The 25447-nt window shown below is 44.3% G+C and overlaps 1 long non-coding RNA gene and 1 pseudogene across 1 annotated transcript; both read left to right on the top strand.

Moving 5' to 3' along the window:
• The first annotated feature begins 199 nt into the window (after positions 1–199).
• LOC119504986 lies at positions 200–11296 on the top strand. The gene is made up of 5 exons (XR_005210661.1): positions 200–553; positions 707–848; positions 2569–2932; positions 3173–3239; positions 11021–11296. It is a non-coding gene; the product is annotated as an uncharacterized LOC119504986 (long non-coding RNA).
• Positions 11297–23339: 12043 nt separating this feature from the next.
• On the top strand, positions 23340–24820 carry LOC119545266 (annotated as a pseudogene).
• The last annotated feature ends 627 nt before the right edge of the window (positions 24821–25447 follow it).

Here is a 25447-nt window from a genome sequence, read left to right as displayed (position 1 = left end):
ACTCGGCCACGCCCCACACCCCTCTCTGCCACGCCCCGACCCCGCCCAAACGGCGCCGAGGTCCTGCCTTAGGTCCCGCCCAGGCCCGCCCCTCGGCTCCTCCGAATTACCCTCAAGGCCAACCAGCAGGCGGGAGGGGCGGGCTCCGGGAAGCGCATGCGCGCCCAGCCCTCCCTAATTGCCGTTTACTGCCCCAAGGGCTCTGTGCGCGGGAAGCGTTAGGAGGGATGTCCGTGTCCCTTGCCACACTCTTCTCTGTGCCCCCGGTGTCTCTTGGGGTTTTGGCCCAATCCCAGGTCACCAGGCAAGACCCAGCTAGAGCTGGACCTGGTGGTGGTGGAGAGTTTGCAGACGCGGGGACACCGAAATATCCCGTCCCCTCCCCCGCTGCCAAGGTCCCCAGATACCACCCAGAGCCCGGCCAGGCAGAGGGTGACGGTCAGGGTGACCTGGAGGCCGGCAGCAGCCCCTGCAGAAGAGACGGCTAGGCAGCCTCCCGCTCCTCCGCTACGGACCCTCCCTCCTCCTTCCTGACAGGATCCCAGAAGCCAAGGTCCAGTGGGTGCAGAGGCTGTCCCCGGGGCAGGGGTGAGCTGGAGGGAGCAGGAGACCAGGGTCCAACCGCCAGTCTGGGTGGGTGTTGGGGACAGCGACTGCTGTTAGGCAGCCCCCCCTGGGCGCTCAGTGGTTTTCTCCCGTTTTACAGGTGAGCAGGAGGCACCAGCACCAACGTCCCAGCCCGGAAGGTGGGACTCAGGCCTCGGCTCTCACCCCTTCCTGTTCCTCCTTCTGCTCATCAGAGGCCTCCATCGGGTTGAATGCCCCTGGGGCCAGGCAGATCTCCAAAGGTCCACGCTCTTCAGGCGCCTTCACGTCCCCTGCTCCAATCCCCCAAAACCCTCAAGAGGTTCAATCCAAGACCCCACTTCCATTTGAGGAACCACAGCTCTGACAAGAGACCGTATTACCTTGTCCGAACAGGGCAATTTGAGGCCCAGTGTCGGTTTGTTTCGAGGTCCATTGAACCCCAAGTGCTGTGCACTGCCCCAGTGCCCATAACAGTGCCCTCTGACCTCATCCTTGAGAGGATGGGTGGGTGACTGGGAGTACCAAGGCAGCAGGGGGGCTTCTGTGGTGGGCAGGGGTGTGGCCTGCTCCCTGGATGAAGAAAACGCATGTGAAGCTGGATGGGAGTCAGCAGAGCAGGCTAGAGAAGGCGTCCGGAGCACACCGCACAGGTCTGTGAAGGCTGGAAAAGGACTCAGGGCACCTGCAGGTTGGCACGTGAGCAGGGGACATGACCCATGGGGCCTTTTGAGAGCCTCCAGGCCCCTGGGCTGCAGGGAGCTTAGTGAGCACATGGTCCCCTCCCACCTAAGCCTGGATTCCTGAGCCTCAGCCAGCACCGAAGGGCACCCCCCCAGTTCTCCTTTTGTACTGGGTGCTATGGTGGCTGCCTGCTTCGTGCTGGGGAAGAAGGGGTGGCATTGTGGCCGGAGGCCCCGATCTTACTATGTGTTAAAGCACTCGTGCAGGAGGCGTCAGTAACCAGGGAGAGCTGAGTGGGGCACCAAGAGGACACCACGTCCCCCGAGTTACTGGATGGCTTGTCACCTGTTGCTGTTTTTTCATGTCCAGGTGGATGGCGCAGATGCTGCAGTCACTCCCTACTGGGTGTAGAGGGACAGTGATGAGTTGAGCTCAGAGCCCCCTAAAACGCAGCATCTGTGGGTGGGAGTATCCTAATGGGAAAAGTAGGGAGGCACCGGCGAAGAGGAGGTTCAACTAGGGGCTGAGCTGCGGTCTGAGGTCATCAGACTGCACGAGGGCGACTCCCTGAACTGTGGGGACAGCTTGGTCTGCAGAAGCCATGGATCTTGTGTCCAGCTCCAAGGGGCTTCTAGAAGTCTTACTCTGAACTCGGGGGCTATTTGCCAGTTTTCAGGTTCAGAGAATAGAACACGGGTACCAAGACATGAGGAACCAGAGAAGGGCTGTCAGGGAGAGGGACAGAAAGTCACCTTTTCTCCTGGCCTCAGGACATCCTGGGGCAGGGCTGATACTCATCCTATCCCCATGAGAGCTGGAGGACACAGTCAGGTGCGCACTGAGCTTGTGGGCTGTGTCCTCAACAAGCCAGACTGGAGCTGGTCAGGGGCATTGCAGCTGGACCTGGTACTTGGTGCTTCATTAGGGGTCTGGCCGCTGGATGGAAGGCTTACAGTGGGGGGCCTCTCCCAGGACCTGGACAGCCTCCCAGTGACTCAACCATAGTTTGTATATTGAGCCCCCAGTAAATGTTCAGTCAGCAGGACCCCACAGGCTCCAGCTGTCTGCAAGATCACTGAATATCACCCCGTTTCCCAAAGATGGAAACTGAGGCCTGGAGAGTAGGCAACTTGCCTGTCATAGGTTGAACAGGCATGGAGTGGAAATCCCAGTACAGACTGTCTCAGTCCCACGGACCCTGTGGAGCCCCAGGCTTCACTGAGCCCTCAAGCAGCCCACCCCTTCCTGCTGCAGGCCAGGACCCTCACCATCGTTTTAACCTGGCTTTTTTTCTCCCAGGACATGAAGGTGTTGTTGGCTGATGGAAGCAGAGGATCTAGCTCCCAAGAGAGGGTTTGCTGCATGGCAGGGCAGCCATTATGGTGCCACCAGGAGTCTCACCCCAGGTACCCTCCCAGGGTCAACACAGAAGTTGGAGTCTGGGGTCCCCATCTGTCCCCAGGCCATAAGCCTGATGCTGAATAAGGAGCCGTGGATGCAGTCTCCCTGGGCCCAGCCACCAGGGAGAGGGTGCCCCTGCCACCATCCACCTGCTGCCCTGGCCTCACCTCTCCACCTCACTGAGCCCCTCCAAGGACCTGGATCAGGCCTCAAATTGCTCCTCTGGTGCGAGGCTGAGATTTCTGCAGGTCGACGGGATCAGGTTGGTCTGCGCCATGACCTTGTTTTCCTGGGACAGAGGGATGGAGAGAATCCTGAGAGGCCTGGGAGGGGATGATGGGCATCCAGGGACCAGTGTCTGGGTCTGGGCTCCTGTCAGAGCCTCTCCTCGCCTCCACTCCTGCCCAGTCGCCTATCTGTTCTCAGAGCAGGGTTCAGACAACATCTCCTCCAGGAAGTCGAACCTGACCCCAGCCCCCTCCCCTCTCTCTCCCCTGGACAGGTCTCCTGTGCGTCACATTCTCCGAGGGTCAGGAGGAAGGGGATGGTGCCAGGGAGTGTTCTGTCAGGTGGGTCACTGCCTTCCCTCCCCTCCCACCGTGAGTGCCACTGCCGGTCACCTTCCTCCTCTCTTCAAAGTGGATCAGTCTCCCTGAAACCGAGGGCAGTAAGTGTCCGTTGGAGAGACCCTAGGCCATTACCAGCCTCCCCTCCCCAAGCTCCTCAGTCTGCATTACCGGAAGTGCCCACCAGGGGTCAGGGCAGTGCACATGCCGGGCCTTAGGCTCTGGCTGGGCTGAGGGCACCAGAATAGGGGACGTGGGGCCGAGGCTAAGGGACCTCCCAGCCCAACCCTCTCTGATGATGGGTGGAGAGACTGCGGGGTCGGGCGGGAAGGGACTGCTCGGCCTCTCCCATGCTGCCCGACCTTGGGGAGACCCACTTCATTCTCCCCTTTGGCCATGCCTGAGGGAGAGGCCGTGCCCAGCTCAGCCCTGCCTTATGCAGTTGTGACCTCAGAGGGGATGTGGGAAGGGGACATGGGCTGTGGCTTCTGCCCACTCTATGCTTACTCATCTGGGAGGTGAACATTACAATTGCAGCCCTGGATCCCACGGTGCAGTGAGACGCCCATGAGAAGAGGCATGCCCAGTGCTGAGAGCTTGGGGCTCCGGGAGGGGCTCTCTCCTCCAGGCCTCAGGGTCCCTGGCCCCCAGGGCCCCTCACATCTAGATGATCCTGAAGAACTGTGTCCAGCATCACCAGGTCTGTTAGGAATGTCCCAGGTAGGGAACAGGGCCCTGGACAACCACCTGTGGCATCAGGTGTGTTTGTGGGGGGTGGTGAGCAGCAGCTCTCAGGTGCCCACCTCAGGGTCCTGACACCCCAGTGCCCCGGCTTCCAGGCCCACTCACTTCCCAAGTGTCCAGGGGAGATATTCTGAAGTTCATGAGCTCTGAGAGGTGCATCCCTAGGTGGGGAATGATGGCCTGGGTGACAGCCGGGGGCCTCAGGTGGGGATCAGGAGCCCAAGCTCTCTGGGACCACCCACATCCCCTGCCCTGAAAACTCCTCAGTCTCAGGCTGCAACCCCCCACCCAGACCTCTCCCCTCTCATCTTGGACTCTTAGCCAAGTCCCACCAAATTCCTCTCCCAGCCCCATGGACCCCAATATCCCTGCTAGTCACCTCCACACAGTGGTTTTTTGGGAAATCACAAAGTGTTTGTGGTTGCTGGACCCTCTCCTCCCCACATTCACATGAGCCAGGCTTTCCCAGGGGGTCAGAGGGTGTCCTTCCTGAGTCAGAGGAGGTCATGTCTAATGCAGTCTGTCCAGGCACGGTGGCACCAGGAGGCAAGGGCTGACCTGTGTACGGTGAGGACGGGTTGCATCTGGAGACCTGATTGACCCCTTGGCCTGACCCCTGGAAGCTCAGACCCCAGCTGGGCCCACCCCATACAGGGGCTCCCCCATCCTCAAGGAGTCCCTCAGGGCCCCGAGAACTCATGCACAGCTCTCTTGGACTGCTTTCCTTCAACTAGGGAAGGTACCACCCAACAGTAGCCCCCTAGTTGGGGTGAGAGGATGGGGGGACCCAGGGTGCTGCCCAGCCCTCCCCACCACAACATCTCTGCCCTCACTGGGGTCTGTGGTAAGAGTAGCCCCAATCTCTTGACACAAATTCACCCACTTTTTCACTTGGTCCTGATATCCACCACCCCCTTCAATTATTTGGTGGTTTAAATCTCTTTGGGGGGTATCTGATGCGGTCCCAGCTATCGTGCTGGATGTGTCACCTGCTGCTGATGTCCGCTGTCACTGTTGGACTCCCCAACTACCATGAGAAACCCAGGAGGGGGTGGGATTTCTCTGCTTTGTTCATTGAATTAGGTTCAGGCCTCAAAGATGGCTGGCCTACAGTAGACACTACGTGTAATTCTTTTTTCTATTTTTAGTGAATGACCCCTAATCTGCACCTCCCCTGGTTCCTGATTGGGCCTGGTTCCCTTCTGCTACCTCCTATGCTTCCTGTATGGCTGAAGCAATGACAGGGCTCCCTAGATGGGATCTCAAACACCCTTTACAAAGTGAAAAGCAAGGTTAAGGGGTCTGTAAGGGCTAGTGGTGAAAGCTTCATGGGGAAGAAGAAAATTCTATAAAATATAGTCACTGCCCTCCAGCAGCCCATCCTGTGGAGTCAGGCATGGGGAAGAACTTTCCATGGCTACTCACATTTAGTCCCTAGGATAAGTTTATGAGGTTGTTCCTCCTGCCACCTCTTTGTTCAGGGGAGCAAAGTGAGACTAGAAGGTGGGGTGACACTTCCAAGACCCACAGCTAGTGGCTGCAAAGTCCCCACTGTGCCCTGCGGGCTTGGGGGGTGGGGAGGGCAGCTCACCTTTGTAACTGCAGGTCCAGGCCCTGTGGGGTTGTGGGGACAGCACAGCACGTGCTCAGGGAGGTGCTGATATAGGACAAGTCGCCTCTGAAAGGTGGGACCCAGGGGCTCCCCCAGCTCCTCAGGTGTGTCTGCCTTGGTGGCAGCAGGTGGCACCTGTGCTCGGGGCTGAGTGACTGTCACACTGGGGTGGGATGGGGTGTTCTCAGAGAGGGAGAAGGGATTAGTGGCAGCACCGTGAAGCATCAGGACAGTTGGGGACGGGGGCCCAGACCGGAACTCCAAGCCCTCAGTGACTCGTGGCCTGAGATGGGACCTGAGAGCCTCCAGCACACAAAGGTTCTGAACTTGACAAGGAGAGTTGGAAGCTCAGGACCTGTGTGAAATGTCAGGGACTTGGAGTCAGTGTGGTAGCTGTGTGCGGAGAGCCCCTGCCCACGTTGGGAGACTGCGTGAGGGGCAATTTCCCAGGGAGCCCTCACAAATCAGCCCCACTCACGAGAGGAGAAAACAGAGGTCAAGTGGCTGCTCAGGGTCACGTAGGTCGGAGCCCGGAGCCCTTCCCGCTGGGGCTGAGGGCTGTTCCCTCCATGCTGGGGGAGGCTGGGGTGACTCCTGCCCTCGCGGCCGGAGAAGTCAGGGGACAGGGTCCAGCAGGATGTCTCCTCAGAGCAAAGGCCTCCCATGGTGGGCACCTTGTCCACCCCCGTCCAAACAAGGTCCCTGAGCAGCCTGCCTCAGTGTCCTCCTTTGTTCAGTGGGGGTGTTCTGGCAGCCGTCTCCTCCCAGGGTGAGCACGCTGGCTGGAAGGCCCAGAGCTGACGACTCGTCAAGCAGCTGTCCAGGAATGGCTGGGGCCCAGGGAGGGCTTCCAGCCCGAATGTCCTTGACTCCTCAGTCCTGGGGCTCACAGGGGTGCAGTGACCTGCTCCCTGCCACCCACCACCCACCCATGCTCAGGGTGGTGCTGGGACTGACCACTAACCTGGGAAATTATAACCTCCTATTGAGACAGCCATTCAACAAAGATTTAGAGAGTGACCCCTTGGTGCCCATCACCTGGGGAGACCTGTCAGGCACCCACCATGCCTTCTTGGCATTTAGAGCTGTGGAAGTGGTAGAGATTGGTATGACAACTTGGGAAATAATGGCGCAGGGTTGAGGTCAGTGCATCAATCAAGGCAGGCTTCCTGCAGGAGGTGAAGCCAGAAGTGAGTCATGGGGAATTTCTCAAGGTGGTGGGGCATGTGTGGTGGAAAGTGTGTGCCTGACAGGTGGGCCCCATGAGCAGAGGTGTGCTGGGCCAGGCCCTGGAGTTTGTGGGATGATGTTGGACCCTCAGATGTGGGAAGGGGGGCATTGACCACAGAGGACATGAAACTTCAGTTACAGGATCCCCCATTGCAGGGGGTTAAGAACTTTGTATGTGTAATTTTGTATAGCTTTTATTAAAATGTTGCCTTCAAAATTGTAAACACTTCAGTGTTCACAAATGCTCATATGTCATGCTGATACTTCGACTATACTTGCAAAAGCTCAGACACAATCCTGTCAGGGCAGGGCTGAGGGCTCCCGGCTTGGACTCTGTACCTGGCCACTCCTCCCACTGCCTCTCTCTGATTGGACATCCCCCCCAAGCCACCCCTAGGAACTGAATGACAACATGAAACACATGAATATATGTGTTATGGGTGTCCCATAAGGAGAAGAGAAGGGAAAAGGAGCAGAAAGAATAATAGAAGAAATAATCATTGAAGATTTTGTAACTTTTATGAAAGACATAAAATTACAGATTCAAGAAGTGCAGCATACCCTAAACAGAATAGATCTCAATAGACCTACTCCAAGACACTTACTGATCAGATTGTCCAATGTCAAAGACAAAGAGAGAATTCTGAAAGAAGCAAGAGAAAAGTGATCCATCACATACAAGGGAAGCTCACTAACACTATGTACAGATTTCTCCACGGAAACCATGGAGGCAAAAGGCAGTGGTATGATATATTTAAGACTGATAGAGAAAAAGTGCCACAAAGAATTCTACATCTGGCAGAACTGTCTTTCAAAAATGAGGGAGAAATTAAAATATTTTCAGACAAACAGACACTGAGAGAGTTTGTGAATAAGAGACCCGTGCTTCAAGAAATACTAAAGGGAGTGCTACAGGCTGATAGGAAAAGACAGGGGAGGGAGTTTTGAAGAGTGTAGAAATTAAGACTACCAGGAAGAGTAAAAGGAGAGAAAGAGAAAGAATAAGATGTGACATATAAAATCCAAAAGAGAAAGTGGTAGAAGAAAGTACTGCCCTTACAATAATAACACTAAATGATAATGGATTAAACTCCCCAATAAAAAGACATAGACTGGCATAAAGGATTAAAAAAACAAGACCCATCTATATGCTGTCTAGAAGAAACCCACTTTAGACACAAGGACAAAAATAGGCTGAAAGTGAAAGGTTGGAAATGATATTTCATGCAAAAACAACCAGAAAAAAAGCAGGAGTAGCTATATTAATATCAGACAAATTAGACTTCAAATGGAAAACAACTAACAGAGACAAAGAAGGACACTATGTATTAATAAAAGGGACAACTCATCAAGAAAACATGACAATCATAAATATTCATGCACCAAGCCAGAGTGCCCCCCAAAACATAGGGGCAAACACTGACAATGCTGAAGGGAGAAGTAGGTTACTCTGCAATAATAGTTTGACATTTCAATATACTGCTCTCATCGATGGATAGAACATCTAGACAGCAGAACAATAACAAAACAGAGATGTTGAATTATATGATAAATGAACTAGACTTGACAGACATTTACAGAACACTACACAACAGCAGGATACACATTTTCTACAGGGCTTATGTATCATTCTCTAGGATAGACCACATGTTGGGCCACAAAGCAAGCCTATATTAAAAGAGAAGAAATAGCAAAAATTGAGGAATTAACTATTCACCTGGAGGAACTAGAGAAAGAACAGCAAACTAACTCCAAAGCAAACAGAAGGAAAGAAAAACAAAAGTTAAAGCAGAAATAAATGAAATTAAGTACAGGAAAACAATAGAGAGGATCAACAAAACCAGAAGCTGGTTCTTTGTGAAAATCAGTAATACGGATGGACCCTTAGCTAGGCTAATGAGAGAGAGAGAGAGAGAGAGAGAGAGAGAGAGAGAGAGAGAGAGAGAGAGAGAGAGAGGGAGAGCGCACAATCAGAAAGAGGAAAGGGGACATAACTACTGACTGTGAAGAAATAAAGGAGATAACGAGAGGATACTATGAGCAACTGTATGATAATAATGTAGACAACTAAGACAAAATGGACAACTTCCTGGAAAAACAGGAACAACCAACACTGACTCTAGAAGAAATAGACAACCTCAACAAACCAATCACAAGTAAACAGATTGAGTCAGTCATCAAAAAGCTCCCAGAAAAGCAAAGCTTAGGACCAGATGGCTTCACATGTGAATTCTATCAAGCATTCAAGAAAGAATGAGTACCAATTCTCCTCAAACTCTTCAAAAAAATTAAAGAGCAGGGAAAGGTTCCAAACTCATTCTATGAAGCCAACATCACCTTAATTCCAAAGTCAGACAAAGACACTACAAAAATAGAAAACCATAGACTAATCTCTTTAATGACTATGGGTTCAAAAAACCTCAACAAGGGCTTGACATGTATATGGAACATGAAATAATGGTTTATTTACCAAGGTATAGTAGAATTCCTGGTGTATGAAGAAGTCACTGGGTTTTTATGACTGTACATTGACCAGGATTAAAATCGTAGTCATGTGCTGTGTCAAATGAAGTCATGGGATAGGCAGGTATTTGGAGTCCCTGGGGATTGGGTTCTTGACCACCAGATGTGGTGAAATGTCAAAAGACATGATTTTCATCTTAGAATGTATATGCTGAAATGAATAATTGGGGTCTAAACTGGGTCAGTACATTAGGGGTTCCTGTGTGGTAGGTGAACCTGTATATATGGAGTAAATGTATAATGTGCTGCAAGGAGGGGAGGGTCCATAGGGGGTCCAGATGACTGATCTGAAAGGTAAGATACCCAGGCATAACCTAGATGTGATGTGCACCTTTCACTATGAGCATGTTTAGGAATTTGAGTTTAGAAGACAGGCAGAGAGCCAGGTTCAAATTCTAGCTATGACATTTTCTAGCTATGAAAATTTGTCATATTACTAAAGCTTTCTGAATTTCCTTTCACCTGACATGTTAAATGGGTAAATGAAGAATAAACAGCAAAATGATGATAAGGAATAAAATAGCAAATATACATAAATAACCAAGCACAGAGTCATATGTACTGCAATCTTTATTTTCTTTTACTTCTACTGGATTTCAAATTCAAAGATTTAACTTAATCCTGCTTCTGTTTTAGAAAAAAAATTGTCATCTGTCCAGACAATACATTTTGTTAATAACAATTCTATAGATGGAATTTATTTTTACAATTCTATCATGTATATAAATTATGAAAAGCATTAATGTTGGTGCTGATGACAATTACCATAGAAACTGGTTATACCTACAACTTCAATAAGATATCAGAGGGAGCAACTTTATTTCCCCCAAAATCCCTTCACTGAATATTTTATGAGCCATCAAGTCCTGTAGAGGTTTGGGGGCATAAGAAGAGCTGCTATATGGTCAGGGTTTGACAGAAAATTGCCTCATGTGACCATGGGGTTTGGCAAATTTGAAGTCTGTAGGACAAGTCTTAGGCTATAAACGCCAATAAAGATAATATTGTAGATCTTAGTACAAATTTCCCATGGGCATGTGGCTGTCTGGAAATACCAGCAAGAGTCAATGTTGATGCTTTAGGAAGACACTCTTCTGACTCCTGAAATCCTGAGTTCTTGCTTTCAAGACCTCCAGATGATTGGATGAGGAGACTTCCCACATTTCAGAGAGCAATTTCTTTGTTGATGATAGATGCTATCAACTGACTGTACACATAAATCCCACTTACACAATACTAATAGAGGAACAAATAGGCTACTGTTTGATCAACCAATTGGACACTCAAATGTAGCCAAGTAGAAACATAAAATTAACACTTGTAGGTCACCATTGGCACACATACACAACTCTACACCATACCTAATCTCAAAATAAAGATATATCTGTCCTGCAGGCAACCCAAAACCCAGAAAAAGATGCAAGTCCTTGGATGATATTCATTCTTATCCTAGATATCCTGGAACTTAGATATTAGGACAAATTTAATACAACACATGTTATATGAATAAGGGGATGAGAGAAGGAAGGAATCTAAGATGACAGATAGAGACACATGAAAATATATTCATTAAGGTTGTTAGTGCAAAGCAGAGGCTAAGCCTATTTATAATTGTGATTAAGAGTCACCCCCAGGGAACCTCTTTTGATGCTCATATATGTCCTCTCTCTCTAAGCCAACACTACAGGTGAACTCACTGCCCTCCCCCCTACATGGGACACGACTCCCAGGGGTGTAAATCTCCCTGGCAATGCCAGACATGACATCCAGGGATGAAACTGAACCAAGCATCGTGGGATTCAGAAGGACTTCTTGACAAAAATGGGGAAGACAAATGAAGCAAAATAAAGTCTCAGTGGCTGAGAGATTTCAAATGGAATCAAGAGGTCATTCTGGAGGTTATTCTTATTGCATTGTATAGATATCCTTTTTAAGTTTTTAGTGTATTAGAATACCTAGAAGGAAATGCCTGAAACTGTTGAACTGCAATCAGTATCCTTAATTATTGAAGATGATCATATAACCATATAGCTTATACAGTGTGACTGTGTGATTGTGAAAACTTGTGGCTCACACTCCCTTCATCCAGTATATGGACAGATAAGTAGAAAAGTGGGGACAAAAACAAATGAATAACATGGGGGAGAAGTGGTATGAGATGGTTTGGGGTTTTTTTTTTTTCACTTTTATTTTAATTTTTATCCTTTTTTTTATTTTTTGGAGTAATAAAAATGTTCAAAAATTGATTATGGTAATGAATGCACAACTATATGATTATACTGTGACAACTATTGTACACTTTGGATGATTTTATGGTATGGGAATATATCTCATTAAAATTGCATTAACATATATATTCATAATAAAAGACAGAAATATTTAAAAAAATCCTCAACAAAATACTCACAAATCGAAACCAACTAGCAGAACATTAAAAGAATTATATACCACGACCAAGTGGGATTTATTCCAGGTATGCAAGGCTGTTACAACACAAGAAAATCAATTAATGTAACACATCACATCAATAAATTAAAGTGGAAGAGCCACATGATGATCTTGATCGATGCAGAAAAGGCATTTGACAAAATTCAACATCGTTTCTTGATGAAAACACTTCAAAGGATAGGAATAGAAGGAAACTTTCTCAATATGATAAAGGCAATATATGAAAAATTCACAGCTAACATCATACTCAATGGGAATGACTGAAAACTTTCCCTCTAAGATCAGGAACAAGACAGGCATGCCCACTGTCACCAGTGTTATTCAACATCGTGCTGGAAGTTCTAGCTACATCGATTAGGCAAGGAAAAGAAACAAAAGGCATCCAAATTGGAGAGGAAGGAGTAAAACTGTCACTGTTTGCAGATGACATGATTCTATAGGTAGAAAATCCAGAAAAATCTACAGCAAAGCTACTAGAGCTAATCAATGAATACAGCAAAGTGGCAGGCTACAAGATCAACATGCAAAAATCAGTAGTGTTCCTATACACAAGTAATGAGCAACTGGATCAGGAAAGTGAGAAAAAAATTTCATTTACAATAGCAACCGAAAGAATCAAGTATATATGAATAAACTTAACCAAAGTCACAAAAGACCTATACTGAGAAAACTACAAGAAACTGCTAAAAGAAATTGAACAGGACTTCAAAAAAATGGAGGAATATATTGTGTTCATGGATTGGAAGACTAAATATAGTTAAGATGTCAGTTCTCCCTAAACTGATTTATAGATTCAATGCAATACCAATTAAAATCCCAACAACTTACCTTGAAGAAATAGAAAAACCAACAACCAAATTTATTTGGAAGGGCAAGGTGCCCCCAAATAGCCAAAAATATCTTGAAAAATAGGAACAAAATGGGAGGTCTCACACTACTTGACATTGAAGCATACTACAAAGCTATAGTGGTCAAAACATCATAGTATTGGCATAGAGATAGATATATTAACTGACAGAATTGAATTGAATGTTCAGAAATAGACCCTCTCATCTATAAACAATTGATCTTTGATAAGGCAGTCAAGCCAAAGCAACTGGGACAGAGCAGCCTCTTCAATAAATGGTGTTTGGAGAACTGGATATCCATATGCAAAAGAATAAAAGAGGACTCCTATCTAACACCTTATACAAAAATTAACTTGAAATGGATTAAAGACCTAAACATTAGTGTAAGACCATAAGACTTTTAGATGAAAATTAAGGATATATCTTAAGGATCTTATGATAGGAGGTGGTTTCCTACACCTTACACCCAGTGTGAGCAATCAAAGAAGAAATAGATAAATGGGATCTCCTCAAAATCAAACAATTCGAAACATCAAAGGGCTTTGTCAGAAAAGAAAAAAGGCAGCCTATCCAATGGGAGACAATATTTGGAAACCACATATCAGATAAGTGTTTAATATCCAGAAAACAAAGTGATCCTACAACTCAATAACAGAAAGACAAACAACCCAATTAAACAATGGGCAAAAGACATGGGCACTTTTCTGAAGAGGAAATACAAATGGCTCAAAAACGTATGAAAAGATGTTCAACTTCACTGGCTATTAGGGAAATGCAAACCAAAACCACAAGATATCATCTCACACCTACTAGAATGGCCATTATCAAAACAAACAAGCAAACCAACCAACCAACCAACCAACAAACAAAAAAAAACAGAAAACTACAAGTGCTGGAGAGGATGTGGAGAAAGAGGCACACTTAGTCACTGTTGGTGGGAATGCAGAATGGTGCAACCACTCTGGAAGACAGTGTGGCAGTTCCTCAGGAAGCTAAGTATAGAACTGCTATATGATCCAGCAATTCCATTACTAGGTATATAGTCAGAGGAACTGAAAGCTAAGACATGAATGGACATTTGTAAACCGATGTTTACAGTGGCATTATTCATGATTGCCAAGAAATGAAAACAGCCCAAATGTCCATCAATGGACAAGTGGCTAAACAAACTGTGGTATGGAATATTATGCATCTGTAAGCAGAACAGTCATGGAACATACAATAATGTGGATGAACCTTGAGGATGTCATGTTGAGCAAAGTTAGCCAGAAACAAAAGGACAAATACTGTATGGTCTCACTAATATGAACTAACATTAATGAGCAAATATTGAGAGCAAAAAGCTGAGAACACATGTTATCAGGAGAGAGAAAGATCATAGAGATAGAGCATTTGATGCTGAGGGACTATAGAAAATTCAACAGCATTGATAATATAGATCCAGAAATAGCATAATATTGTGTGATGGTAGCACAATATTTTAAGTACATTGAACAAAGATGCCTGTGAGTAAAGCTGAAAGAGGAGGGCTGGGGGCATGTGTGATACCAGAAGGAAAGATAGGTGATAAAGACTGGGACTGTATAACTTAGTGAAACCTAGAGTGGTCAAGGATTGTGACTTAATGTACAAATATAAAAATGTTTTTTTACATCTGGGAGAACAAATGAATGTCAACCTTGCAAGGTATTGTAAAAGGTATGGTATTGGAGAAAAATATAATCAAACTGGAATCTATGGTTAATAGAAACATCGTAGTATGCTTTCATTAAATATAACAAAGGCAATATACCAAAGCTAAATGTCTATGTGAGGGAGATATAAGGGAGGGGTATGGCTTTCTTGGTAGTGGTGGTGTTGTCTCATATTATTATATTGTTTTGTATGGTATCTTAATTTTTTTAATCTTTTCTTTTCATAAAAAGTTTTTGGAGTAATAATTACGTTCAAGTGCTGATTGTGGTGATGAATGCACAATTAAATGATACTGTGAACAATTGGGTGTACACTGTGGATGATTATATGGTATGTGATATATCTCTATAGAATTTCAGGGGGAAATACAAACAGGGATACAAGTGCTGGAGAAAACATGGAGAGAGGGATGGACCAATTTACTGTTGGTGGGGAAGTAGAATGGTATAGCCTATCTGGAGGACAGTGTGGTAATTCCACAAGAAGCTAAGTATGTGGGTGCCAAAAGGTTCTGCAACCTTATGTGCTATATACTCAGAGGATCTGAAATCAGGGACATGAATGGACATTGCCACACAGGTGTTTATGGCAGCAGTTTTCATGATTTGCAATGGATGGAGGTGGCCAAAGGATACATTGTCTGATGAACAGAATGGTGAATGTGGTGTATGCATAAACAGAATAGTGAGCAGCTGCAAGAAGGAATAAAGCTGTGAGACATGCAACTAGGTGAATGGATTTTGAGGACAGCATTTTGAGTGAAGTTTGCCAGAAACTAAAAGATAAACATAATAATGTCTCACTAATATGGACTAACTGCAATGTTGAAATGCTGAGAATTGAATCTTAGAGCATGGCTTATCAGGAGAATGCTTATTGTAATGGTCCCTAGATTGTAAGCTCATATAGCAGTCACATCTATTTCTGAGTTTAATGATTATCTCCAAATTCTGAGATACTGAGCTCTTTGTATAAAACCTGGTCTCTAGAACTTTGGGTATCTGTGACACTTGAAATTCAGAGCTAGAACTCGGCAGCTATGAATGTTAGTATTGCCTCATACAACTCTTTTTAAAAAAGCTGAAAAAAGTATTCAGACTTCAACTGGTACTATGGATGAAGAGGATCTGGTTGTGACTAAGGCAAATCAGGCCAAATGGCAAAGGATGATACTGTGTTTTAAAACTTCAACTTCTATGTGAGACCAAGGGAAGAGATGTTTATTTGCTCCAGAATCTATATTTTCTGCAGCACACTAAATAATTTAACTTGTACGGTCAGTTTATTCAAACACCATAATCAAATGGAACTTTGAATAGAAAGTGAATGCTGGTAGTTTTGTACAGGTTAGTGTGAAATCCCAATACATCCCAGAGTAATTTGGGCAGAGAATAAAACTATATTTGCAGGTCCCCCCAAAGAACTGGGGGAAAATGCAGAACCCAGGACTTCCCTACCTGGGTTATTACTGATATTCTCACCAAGTCTGAGGACTAACAATTTAGTAGGATGAGTACTCAGTCTTGGGGCTTGTCCTATAAGAAGCTTCTTGCTGAAAAGGAGAATCTAAGCCTACTTATAATTGTGCCTAAGTGTTGCCCCCAGAGAACCTCTTTTGTTTCTCAGATGTGGCCTCTTTCTCTAAGCTAACTTGGCAGGTAAACTCACTGTGCTCCCCACTATGTGGGACATGACTCCCAGGGGTGGAATTCTCCCTGGCAACATGGGACATGACTCCCCGGGATGAGCCTGGACCTGGCATCGTGGGATGGAGAAAGCCGTCTTGAACAAAAGGGAGAGACAAAATGTAACAAGAGAAAGTCTCAGTGGCTGAGAGATTTCAAATGGAGTCGAGAGGTCACTCTGGAGGGCATTCTTATGTGCTATATAGACATCCTTCTTTAGTTTTTAGTGTATTGGAATAGCTAGAAGAAACACCTGAAACTGTCAAACTGCAACTCAGTAGCCTTGATTGTTGAAGGTGATTGCATAACTACATAGCTTACATGGTGTGACTGTGAAAACCTTGTGGCTCAGACTCCCTTTATCCAGTGTATGGACAGGTGAGTAGAAAAATGGGGATAAAAACTAAGTGAAAAATAGGGTGATATGGGGGGATGGAAAGTTTTAGGTGTTCTTTACTTTTATTTTTACTTCTCTTAGAATAAGGAAAATGTTCCAAAGTTGATTCTGGTGATGAATGCATAACTATATCATGCTACTGTGAATAAAGGTACACTGTGGATGATTGTAGGGTATGTGAATATATCTCAATAACACCATACTTAAAAAAAGCACTTGGGTGATTACTCTGGATTATCAAATTGTCTTATTAGTGGACTTGGTTCATTCGGTTGAATCTATGCCCTTCATGATCACTCTCTCAGTGTAGTGCCATATTCCTCACTTCACAGGCTTGCCACAAGGCCCTCTCAGAGTCGACCTGCTCATTTCCCCCATCCCCGTCTCCAGTGCCCAGATGTCAGAAATCCCTGCTTGAAAAGGGCAGGAAGCTCCTTCCAGCATCAGAAGCCATCACTAATGATGGAGTCTCTTCCCAATAAAACTGGGCAAGGCAGGTTGTCACGTCTCATCCCACTTCAGCACTAATCACCGCCCTTCCTCCTCCCCTCTGCAGCAAACCCCGGTAAGAGGTTTTGCACAGAGGCCAGACACAAAGTAAAAATTCCCAAATCTATAGCTCTCCTGTATTTTAACAAAAGAAAATATAAAAGCATGTAACAGAAGGAAAAATTTCTTTCAGAACAGCAACTAAAAATTTTTAAAACCCAAGGAGTTAGCTTAACAAGAAATGTCTAGGGCCTCCTACAAAGGAAATTATAAAATATTTGGAGGCATAAAATGATAATTGAATCAACAAAGACTCAATACTTTAAGAAAATATAAGTGAATATTTCTTTAATCTTATAGTGGATATATCTTTCTATGTGTGACAGGTAAGCCAGAAAGTAAATAAGACAGATTAATAGAGTTTACAACAAAAAATATAAAATAATAAAAATGAATCAAAAAACAAATACAAAATAAAAAAGACAAAATTAATCAAAATATTTAGCATATTACAAACACCATTTAGAGATGTTAAAAAACAATATAACTATATATGATATGCACAGTTTATGTTTTTTATTTACATATTCATCCTTACAATTATTTTTCAAAAATTTCTTATTCTCTCTTCTTTAGATGAACTTTTGGGTCTTTTTTGCAAGTTTCCAAAAATCCCATTGAAATTTCAATAGAAACATTTAAATTAATTTGGGAAGAATCAACTTCACTAAAATTAATTTTATCTTTTCCATCCTTTGTTTGCTAGGGAAATTATACCTGAAATGTTTGTGGATTTGATTTGTTTCATTGAATGTACGTGCATGCTAACAGCCACTTATTTTTTCTGTCCAGTCCTCCATCAAAATGTTTGGTGTTTTGTGATTTTAGGACATGGAACTGGTGTCTGTCAATCATTTTTAGTCTTTGGAAGCTCTATGCAAAAATATCCAGCCCTGCTTAGTGATTCATTTCACCAGCCTTTTCTCTTCCTAACCTTCACTTTTTTTTTTTAGCTCATTCTCTCCACCTGGTGTGATCTTGCAACACCAAACCCCAAATTCTTGAGATCTCAGTATTGATATTTGCTTAAAAAGCATTTACTTGCTGAAAGGATTCCTATATTCACATCACACTTGGAACAGTAAACTGTCGTCCAAATTCTGCAGAGGCTGATCAGGGCTGCAGGGTTACAGCTGGCCCTTTGAGTGCCTTCATGAAGCTTAGAAACAGGCACTCCTTCAGACAGGACCTGGCCTTTGTATGGATGACACAGCCGAGCACAAGCCAACACAGGGGCCAAGAACACCTGGTAAAGAAAAACATCCGTTTCTCTGTGAACCAGGAGACTCTGTTTTCCTTTGACTAGAGTGAAACTTGACCTGACTTTGAGAATTGCATCCAACCCCAAAGATGAGTCAGACACTCCCCAGCGTTTGACCTTCCTGCCTTATAAAGATACTCAGAGAATAATACGCCCTATGGGGCTTTATTTTTTTCTCCTTAAGAAAATTCAATAAACTGAATCTGTTAGATTTCCCAGTAATTTTCACTTTTTCATTTTCATTTGTTGTCCTAACAGCAGTGTGAACAACCCAGAAAATAATACTAAGAGTCAGGAACCTGTGTTTTCCATAGATTCATTTTGGTTTTAATATTCAAGTTTGAAGAAAATAGTTCAGAATCAGGAATTTGAGAACTCTCTTTTCTCAGTGATCCACCTACAATGGATTTGGCCACAGAACTCTGTCATCATTATTGATCATTGTAGCTCCTCTGAATCACAACAACTCAACATTTATTAAGTGCCTAATGTATGTCAGACACCATGTTACTAACCAGGGATAACTAACATGACCTAACATCTAGGGACTCTCCAGGACAGGAGGGGAAATGTGCAAACAAATGCAATAAAGCATTACAGAAGCTATGACGGTATGAAGAATGTATGAGATATGGTGGGGGCAGGGGAGATGAGGGAATGGCCAGTTCTATTTGGGAAGAACCAGTCTCTGGAATTCTTTGTAGAGGAGGTGATACTTAAACTTTGCCTAAGCGAAGCAATGAGGGAAGACAATGAGGGAAGAGAAGGACTTTGAGGCCAGTGTCTTCAGCCCAATGCTGAATCCTGCAATTTTCTAGCCGTGTAACACTGGGCAAGGGAACCTCTGAATATGCTCTCAGATGTGTAACATTAGAATCATTATAGTAGTCTCATAATATTTTGGTAGGGGTTATTTTAGGATTAAGTATATCAAACACTGACATTAAGAGCAGATGATTCCTGGTAGAGGGGATGAGCAGGAGAAAGGGTATTGAGATCCAAATTTTGGCTCCTTGAAAGGACTCCTATTTTCAATCTGTAGTCTGAGAATCACCCTTGGAGCTGTTTGTGGTGCTGATCTCTCTCACCAGGGCTTAATGGCTGTTATCTTGGGAAGGCAGGCTCTGCTCTCCCTGTGTTGTTCTCCTGAGGTCTGAAGTGTTCCCTCCATGTCAGCCAGAAGCCTTGGCTGCAAGTGAGCCCAACTCCTGAGCTCTGTCAGCAGCCACCGCTCCAGCTTCCCAACACCTCTTCCCTGAACCCTCCCTGCCTCCCTGTCCAGCCCATCTGGCAGCCATGTGGAAGAAGGGCTGACTCAGGCATATCATGATGGGATGGGGGCTCTTGGCAACCATATCCTGGCACTGCAGAGATAGAATAGGATTAACTGGTGGGTTTGTTCATGTCCTCCAGCTGCCTGAGAGGAGTAGTGGTCAATATCTGGAGAATTTTTCGTTGTTTACAACTGGAGTGGTTGCTATGGTCCTTGGAGGTTACAGGCACATCCTATAATGTACAGGATAGTCCCATACAACAAATAATTTTCTGGCCCAAAATGTCATTAGTGCTGAGGTTGAGAAACTCTGCTCTACAGTTTGAGGCAGTTTGATGTAGTGATCAGAACTCGACTGAACATACTGAGCTCCAGTTGAATGGTCTGGATTTACCAGCTATGACCTTCGATAAGCCACTGAACTGCTCTGAGCCTCATTTTCTAGGTGTGATTGTTGGGTTCCTGGTCTAGGTGGCCTCAAATTCCCTGCAAGTTCTAACTCAACATATATTCAATCCATAAATACTTGCCAACTGCACTGCTAGGAGCTATCATTCTGTGATATTATGAACAGAAAATATAAAGAATGCATAAGATATTGAAAAAATAGAATGGGGAAAGTTGTGAAAAACAGCTAATATGAGATTATTACCCAAATATACACAGAGTTTATGCAAATATAAATGTTCAGATAAAATGTAGGTTGTAGACCTTCAAGAAAGAGGTGAGAAAAATGACATCTTCACTAGCAATTAAAAAGATGCAAGATAATATATAACTATGTCACTTTTGCTAATATGAAGGAATGAACCCAATGTCATTGAGATGGTGAGGTAACAAATGCACTTAGATATTCCTCTGTCTCCCTCTGAATAATCCCAAAATCTGGCACTGTGGAACAGTGAGAACAAAATCAGTTATGCTGCTCTACTAAATCATTCCCTTATGAAGGCTATACCTGAAGTTTCTATTTATGTCTATTAAAATTCATGAGAGGAGGAGGCTCTAAGATGGTGGCATGAAGAGGAGTGGAAGCTAGTTAGTCCCCCTGGAACAACTAATAAACAACCAGGAACAACTAGTAAATAATCTGGAACTAACTGCGGGGGGACTAAACATGACCATCCACTCATCATACACCAACCTGAATTGGGTGGAATACCCAAGATTGCAGCATAAAATCTGTAAGTAAAAACTGCAGATCCAAGCTGGAGAGCCCGCTTCCCACCCCCCACCATGGCCCAAGCTGCAAAGCCTCACAGAGCTAGAGAGGAGCACTCTCTGAGCAAGCGAATACAGCTCAGCTAAGCTCCATCTGGGGTTTTAATTAACAAACATGGACTGCTCGATACAAGCTATGAATCCCCAATAAGCAGACAGAGGCTTTGGATGACGACTGACCTTGGAGAGTTGGAGGGTGGCCATGGACTGACTCTAAAGGGGCTTTCAGTCCCTGTTTCGGCTCAGTGGAAGAAAAGCCTCAGCCATTTTCAGTTTCCGGCGCTCTGAGCCAGACAAGGGTGGAGATAGCACAGGCAGAGAGAGTCCATTCAAATGCTAATGACATCTCTCTAGGGGCTCTATCTTCTCTAAGAGGAAAAAGGTGGTTGCCCAGCTCTACTATCCACCTTCCATTCAGAACCAGACCCCAGAGCCTGGGGGAAAACAGCCACGGCCCACACCTCCTTACCCAGTCTGGACCTACAGGCTGACAGGAGTCACCTGCTGGGCAGAAAAGCATATTGGACTTGAGGCCCTCACAGAATGTACCAATCTTCTAAGAAAACTCAGGGAACCGGATACTGAATATGTCTCTGGGACCCTGAGTTCATTCTGGTCAGGGAAAACCTGATAGGGTAACCAAGGAAACCAGATGCCTAGACAACAGAAAACTACAACCTACACTAAGAAAACGAAGTATGGCCAGCCAAAGGAACAAACTTACACTTCAACTGAGATACAGGAATTTAACAACTAATAATAATCAATTCAAAAGTTTAGGGAAGATATGCAAAAGAGATGAAGTATATAATGAAAACACTGGGCATAAATAAGGTAGAAATTGAAAGTTCGAAAAATCAACTGGCAGAATCTACAGAAAGAAGGGCACAACACAAGAGTTGAAAGACACAATGGAGATATACAACAGCAGATCTCAAGAGGCAGAAAGTAATCACTCAGGCACCTGAAAGCCTACACAAAAAAGAACAGATAGAGAAAGAATGGAAAATATGAGCAACATCTCCGGGAACTTAAGGACAAAATGAAAGCAGGAATGTACATGTCATTGATGTCCCAGAAGTGGAAGAGAAGGGAAAAGGGGGCAGAAGCATAATAGAGGAAATAATCAATGAAAATTTCCCATCTATTATGAAAGACATAAAATTACGGATCCAAGAAGTGCAGTGTACCCCAAACAAAAGAGATCTGAATGGGCCTACACAAGGACACGTAATAATCAGATTACAAAATGTCAAAGATAAAGAGAGAATCTGAAAGCAGCAAGAGAAAAGTGATCCATCACATACAAGGAGCTTGATAAGACTATGTGTGGATTTCTCAGCTGAAAACCATGGAGGGAAGAAGGAAGTAGGGTGATATATTTAAGATACTGAAAGAGAAAAACCGCCAACCAAAATCCTGTATCTGGCAAAAGTGTCCTTCAAATATGAGGGAGAGCTTAAAATATTCTCTGACAAACAAGCACAGAGTTTGTGAACAAGATACCTGCTCTACAGGAAACACTAATTGAAGCACTGCAGACAGAAAGGAAAAAACAGGAGTGAGAGGTTTGGAAAACAACTTTGGGAGATAATAGCACAGCAATGTAAGTACACTGAACAACGATGACTGAGTATGGTTGAAAGAGGAAGGATAGGACCATGTGGGACATCAGAACAAAGGATGAAAGATAAATACTGGGAGTCTATAGCTCAGGTAAACCTAGGGTGTTCAACAATTGTGATAAAACATACAAATATGTTTTACATGAAGTAGAACAAATGAATGTCAGTTAAAAATAGGGTGGGATTGTGGGGAAAATACAATCAGTGCAAACTAGAGACTATAATTAACAGAAACATTCTATTATGCTTCCTTTAATATAAGAAAGGCAATATACCAAAGCTAAATGCATATGGGGGGGTGGTAGGGGAAGGGTACGGGACTCCTGGCATTGGTGATGTTGTCTGACTCTTTATTCTACTTTAGGTTAATGCTATCTTTCCTTTTGTTGCTTTCTAGCTGTTTTTTTTTTCTCTCTCTCTTTCTTTTTCCTTTCTCTCTTGTTTCTCTGCCTTCTTTGACTCTTCCTCCTTCTTTGTAGAAGAAACAGAGATCTCCTTATATAGATAGTGGCAATGGTGCTGAATACACAAATATGTGACTATACAGGTAACCAAGGTTTGTTTACTTAGGATGGAATGTATGGTGTGTGAACAAAACCATCTTTTAAAAAATGGGTTGATGAAGAAATCTTGAGGGCACTATATTGAGTGAGATAAGACAGACACATAAGGACTAATATTGCAGGGCCTCACTGATATGAACTAATCATAATATGTAAACTCATAGACATGAAATATAAGTTACAGGGATGTAGAATGAGTCTAAAGAATGGGGAGGGGTTGCTTATTATGAGCACAATGTTCAACTAGGTTGAACTTAAATGTTTGGAAATGGGCAGAGGTGATGGTAGCATGTTGTGAGAATAACTAACAGTGCTGAATCATGTGTGAAGATGGTGGAAAGGGTAAGCTCAGAGTCACATATATCACCAGAAGGAAAGCTGGAACTTAAAAGATGGGAATGTATAAAACAGTGAATCTTATGGTGGATAATGTCGTGATTAACTGTATATACTAGAAATCTCTCTCGTGAACTAGAATGAACACATGACATGATAACTAGAAGTTAATAATACAGAGGCATATAGGAAAAATATATATCTATTGCAAACTATATACTACAGTTAGTAGTATTTTAACATTCTTCCATCAACAGTAACAAATGTAGTATACCAATACTATGAATTAATCATGGAGTGGGGGTGGTTAGGGATATGAATCTCCTTCTGTGTCTTGCTTTCTTTTCTGGAGTAATAAAAATATTTTAAAAATTGAAAAAAAATTCATGAGAAGACTACAGGCCTTAGAGACACCTTGACCCCATGTGTGTGGAGTGTGCCTATGCCGACCACAGCCACAGCAGGATTTGAAACCTGAACCTTCTGCTCTTTCTGATTCCCCCTTGTTTCAGAATAGCCTCAGCTGCTCCAAAACTTTATTAGAGTTTATAAGCACAATGGCACCGATGGAGGGCAATGCACCAGAGACTATATATAGAATGAATGAGGAAGGTTGGAGGAGAGCAGTGTAGCAGAATACTATGAAATGATTGAACTGAACAAACTGGAACACAGCCTCTGGCAACATCCTTTCACAATAGAATGAATGCCTTTGTGGACATGACCAATGAAGAATTCAGAGAGGTGATGAATGGATTTCAAAACCAGGAACACAAGAAGGGGAAAATGTTCTATGAGCCTCCCTCTGAGGTCCCCAAATCTGTGGACTGGCGTAACAAAGGCTACATGACTCCTTTGAAGGATCAGGTTCAGTGAGGTTCTTGATGGGCTTTCAGTGCAACCAGTTCCCATGAAGGACAGATGTTCCAGAAAACTGGAAAACTGGTTTCACTCAGTGAGCAGAACCTGGTGGACAGCACTCAGGCTGAGGGCAATAAAGGCTGCAATGGTGGCCTAATGGACAATGCTTCCCAGTATGTCCAGGATAACAGAAGCCTCAATTTAGAGAAATCCTATCCATGTATTGGAAAGGACATGACTTGATGCTACAAGACCGAATATTTTGCTGCCAATGACACTGGCTTCATGGACATTCCCCCACGGTTGAAAGCACCTATGAAGGCAGTGGCAACTGTAGGACCCAGCTCTGTTGCTATCGACGTAAGCCATGACTGCTTCCAGTTCTGCTCATCAGCACTTATTTTGAGCTGGGCTGCAGCAGCAAAGACCTGGATCATGGTGTTCTGCTGGTCAACTATGGCTTTGGAGGAGCAGATTTAGATTACAGTAAATACTGTTGCATCAAGGACAGCTGGAGTGAAAACTGGGGCATGGAGGGCGATGTAAAGATGGCCAGAGAGTGGAACAACCACTGTGGAGTTGCCGCATCAGCCAGCTATCCCACCGAGCCACCTGAAGGATGCATGGTCATAATGAAGGATTCAAGGGCACATCAGGGGAATTTTAAAGCTGACCAGTCCTCATTGTGTGGGATCAAATGCTTGAATCATTGAGGATCGAAGTTGTGATTTAAATTCTGTGACATTTTTACAATGGTATTTAATTACTGCTGTAAAATCTTCGTAATATTACAACTCATTACTTAGCATTGCTTAATGTTAAGACTTGAATTCTCATTTTTAAGAGGATGTATAGTTTTACCTTTTTAAATAAAACTTAATTTCATGAGTAAAAAACATATTCATGAGACCCTTATGTGATAAAGCAAAGAGCAAGGTGTTAGATTATCCCATCATTCACTAAAGAGTAAGACACTGGATTTAAAGAATTAGTTTTCAGAATTAGAAATAAACCCCATTAGCACATGCTTTCCTCTTTTAAATCTCTTGAATGCCACCTTTAGGGTAGATGGGGGCCAGGGAGGGGTAGAAATTCCAGAAGAAAAGGAGAGCAAACCTTGGATTGAGTCCACCCCAGGTAGAGGAAAGTGTAAAGCTGCTGATGTCTTTCTTTCCAGGCAGGGGCCCCTGTGTGAGGAAGCCAACATGGTCTTCATCATTTGTCCTTGTACAAGCGACTCTTTTGTTAGAAGGATCAGAAAGCGGTTGTTTCCAGAAATGGCAGTTTCAACTTGATGCAGTTTGTAGATGGAAACCTTTACTGACCTGGTTCCACAGGGA

The sequence above is a fragment of the Choloepus didactylus genome, chromosome 10 (genome assembly GCF_015220235.1).
Source record: "Choloepus didactylus isolate mChoDid1 chromosome 10, mChoDid1.pri, whole genome shotgun sequence".
In the NCBI taxonomy this organism is placed as follows: Eukaryota; Metazoa; Chordata; class Mammalia; order Pilosa; family Megalonychidae; genus Choloepus; species Choloepus didactylus.
This window is presented reverse-complemented; position numbering and strand designations above follow the sequence as displayed.